This window comes from Euprymna scolopes, chromosome 41 (genome assembly GCF_053919585.1).
Source record: "Euprymna scolopes isolate OS-2025 chromosome 41, ASM5391958v1, whole genome shotgun sequence".
NCBI classification, from domain to species: Eukaryota; Metazoa; Mollusca; class Cephalopoda; order Sepiida; family Sepiolidae; genus Euprymna; species Euprymna scolopes.
In genome coordinates, this window is record NC_136522.1 from 56,357,328 (window position 1) to 56,361,654 (window position 4,327).

Consider the following 4,327-nt stretch of genomic DNA (forward strand, 5'->3'; position numbering starts at 1 on the left):
GACAAGGGAAGAAGACAAGGGAAGAAGACAAGGGAAGAAGACAAGGGAAGAAGACAAGGGAAGAAGACAAGGGAAGAAGACAAGGGAAGAAGACAAGGGAAGAAGACAAAGGAAGAAGACAAAGGAAGAAGACAAAGGAAGAAGACAAAGGAAGAAGACAAAGGAAGAAGAAAAAGGAAGAAGAAAAAGGAAGAAGAAAAAGGAAGAAAAAGGAAGAAGAAAAAGGAAGAAAAAGGAAGAAGAAAAAGGAAGAAAAAGGAAGAAGAAAAAGGAAGAAAAAGGAAGAAGAAAAAGGAAGAAAAAGGGAGACGAAAAAGGAAGAAAAAGGGAGACGAAAAAGGAAGAAAAAGGGAGACGAAAAAGGAAGAAAAAGGGAGACGAAAAAGGAAGAAAAAGGGAGACGAAAAAGGAAGAAAAAGGGAGAAAAAGGAAGAACAAGGAAGAAGAAAAGGGAAGAAGAAAAGGGAAGAAGAAAAGGGAAGAAGAAAAGGGAAGAAGAAAAGGGAAGAAGAAAAGGGAAGAAGAAAAGGGAAGAAGAAAAGGGAAGAAGAAAAGGGAAGAAGAAAAGGGAAGAAGAAAAGGGAAGAAGAAAAGGGAAGAAGAAAAGGGAAGAGAAAGGAAGGGAAAGGAAGAGAAAGGAAGAAAAAAGAAAGATGAAAGGAAAAAAGAAAGAGGAAAGAGGACAAATAAGAAAAAGAGGAAAAAAAGAAAGAAAAAGAAAGAAAAAGAAAGGAAAAAGAAAAGAAAGCAGAAGAAAAACATAAAGCGGATATGTTTTGTTTGTGTGTACATTTGACCTGCCTACCAACATCGGCATCGGGTGAGTTAAAATAGCCGAAAAGAGTAAGCGTTTCTAACTGAATGTTTCATTTTACTTTCGATTCTGGGTTGAAACGAATATTTATTTTTTTTTTTTTATTTGTCTGTCCATTCTGCATGGGAAAATGCATATATTAAAAAAAAATATGAAAAATAATAAAACATTAAGCATTTTCGCTAGAATTATGCCTTGTTGAATTTAATGCATCAATAAATATCGTAATTTATTCACTTTTATTGTAACTATTTCATGGTTTGACATACATGTCTTGCTCGTCTCTCTCTCATATATTATATATATATATATATATATATATATATATATATATACACACACAAGAATGTTTTATGATATCGAAACGTCTGTTTAAAAAAAAACTGATATAATTCTTTCATCTAATAAAACACTGGTCATCTAGGTGGAACCTAGATACAAGCATCAAATGTATTGACAAAACTATATTGCTGGATGTATTTGTATTGATCAAATTTAAACAAAAGAATATAATACAATCTGTAGGAGTTATTAAAGCTCTACATGTTAGGTATTTCAAAGCTTTATACTTCTCATCAGAACAGGAGCGGTGGTGCGAAATAAGGACACCCATTTATCAACAGACATTTAAATGGATCTTGGAAGTGATATAGAACATACTCCTAGGTATTATTAGATTAGAATTAATGATTCCGCATGTATGTTAGAGTTTGATTTTTATTTTATCGTGGTTGGGCATTATAATAATGTACGAGTACATTCATTAATTAGCTAATTAAATTCCGGTGAAATACACTATGCTGAGATATATAATTAATTTGAATAAATTAAAAAGAAAAAAATAGTAAAAATAAGTGTAAGAATATTTTTAAAAAAGATAAGTAAAAAAATAATCTAATGTTCAATGATATATCAAGTTTGTAGACAAAAAATAAAATGGATTAATGAATAGTGTTATAATGGTGCTATATGGTAAAGCGTTGACCAAGTATGATTGCTCCCGGTGACATATAGCCTAGTAAAAACAGAAGATATGATTTTGAATGAGGGTACAAGCTTAAAAATTCAGATCAGGAATATAAAGGACAACAAGGATAGTAATTGTACTAATAATCAGAATAATAATTATACTTAGGGCTGTGACAACAGCATATTCTTTTAATTGTTTTGACTCTGGAATATATATATATATATATATATGCAGTGGCGTACCTATGTAAAATGGCGCCCATGGCAAAGTTTGAATGTGCGCCCCTTCTTAATAAGTTATACCTTAGATATACCTAACCTACATAATATTATAATACAGGCACAATTTTAACAAAAGATTAACCATGAAATGAATCTTTTAATAAAGTAATTATATGGTTATTCTTGCTTTAATTTTTGTCAAGCAATTTTTGCGCCCATGTCAGAGTGGCGCCCATGGCACGGGCCATGCCTGCCATACCCTAGATACGCCATTGTATATATGTATATATATTCTTTTAATTGTTTTGACTCTGGAGTATATATCCGACACAGACTCATTACTCAACCGAGCAGCACATCACTCTATACAAAAACAAAATATTTACTAATATATACTTGAGGGTCAAAATAATTAAAAGAATATTCTGTTTTGACAGCCCTAGTAAAAATATTACCAATTCAAAATATAGCCTAAAATAAACCGTATTGTCCTTTATTTGTCTCACAGCTTTTCATTGCGGAAAAAAAAGACTGTATAAACTCATCTAAGAATGTTTCCCTCTCAGCTATTAGAAATAATGAATGTTCATTCATTATGATAAAATACTGGAACTCCTCACCTCAAAAATAGGTAAAGAAATATGTGTGTCAATGTTATAGAAACACTCCCAAGCAGAACTGTTAAAAGTATGCCAATCTCCTCGATCTCTCTATCAATGTCACAATCCCTCTATCAATCTATCTATCTATATCTCCCCTCATCCTAAGTGTAATGCATGTCTATTAAAATGTGCCTGTCTCCGGGTTAAATACACACACACACACACACACACACACACACACATATATATATCACGAATATGATCTCTTCACAAAATGAACACTCACAACGAATATGTACGTCATTCCTTTTAAAATAACACCCAGTATGTATCAACCGTTCTATTTTTAAATATCGTCTTTACAAGTTAGTAGAGCCATGTACGTATATATGTTCGCGTGCCTCTGTCTGTATATGTGTGTGTGTGTGTGTATATATATATATATGATACAAATATTTTCATTGAATAAATCGTAGATGTACGTAATAAAAAAGGGTGTTTGTGCACTTATTGTACCGTGGTATTTTTTTTAATCGTATTTACAAGTTAGTATAGTTATGTGCGTGTCTGTGTACAATACAAACCGCTAATACTTGCTTTAGCCAAACTGAGCCACGGTAACGCGTGGCTAGCTACCACTAGTTATGAATAAAATTAAAAGTTAAAATAAAAAAAAAAACAATCGCGAAACATTTTTTAGCAAATTCTTGTTAATCTTTTTAAAAAAAAGTGTTTTTTTTTTGTCAATGCAAATTCAACAGTCAACGCTTTTTTTTCTTTTCTGCATATTTTTATATACATTATAACGGCACTGGTATCAATTAACTTGCATTTTTCTTTCAACAATAAACAGAAAGAAAATAAAAAACGTTGAAGTCTCCGCACGATGTTATGTCTTTAATTATAAAATATTTAAAAAAAAAAAAAAAAGATTTCAACTGCAAACCGATACTCATTTTTTTTTCTTTAATATTTGAAGGAGAAAATAGTTTTACGGATTTAAACTAATAGCGCACATAAAAGGAGGTCATTCGTTCCTAATTAATACTTTCTATGATCACTTTTGTGTAATACCGGACAGACTGAAAAATAAATTAATATTTAGATTTTCAAACTTTTGATATAGAAATTTAAATTAATTTAAAATATTTTACAAACATAAAAATTAAAAAAAAAATGAGACAAAGACAAAATATTTAATGTGAGGCACATCTTGTTTATGCGTTCTGCATTGATTGTTTCCTATTCTTTCGTTCCACTTGTCTAGATAGGTGACATTTTTCTTTTTCGCATAACTGCTTCGAAACTTCCATGCATCGAATCCGATCATCCGCTTCAAATCAATTTGTTTCAAATTCCTTATTGTTATTTAGGTCGCATTATTTATATCTCGTTTTGTTCATCTATACCATATAACTCTAATCTTTTTTGTTGCTTCCGATTTTTATGTTAGTAAGTTTTCAGATACCAAGGGACCCTTTCCGGGGGTGAAAATTGATTTCTATATGAATTAACGTGTAGCGGATGCGGGTATGAAAATGCACGGAGAATAACGTCACCGGTAAAGAAGATTATATATATATATATATATATATATATATTACACAGGCATCTCCGCATTATCAAGGTCAAGAGGCCACTCAAGGATAAGGGTTAAAGAGTGTAGAGTAGAAATTGGTCAATATAGTAATCGTTAGTAATGAAAATTCGGTAAATTTGA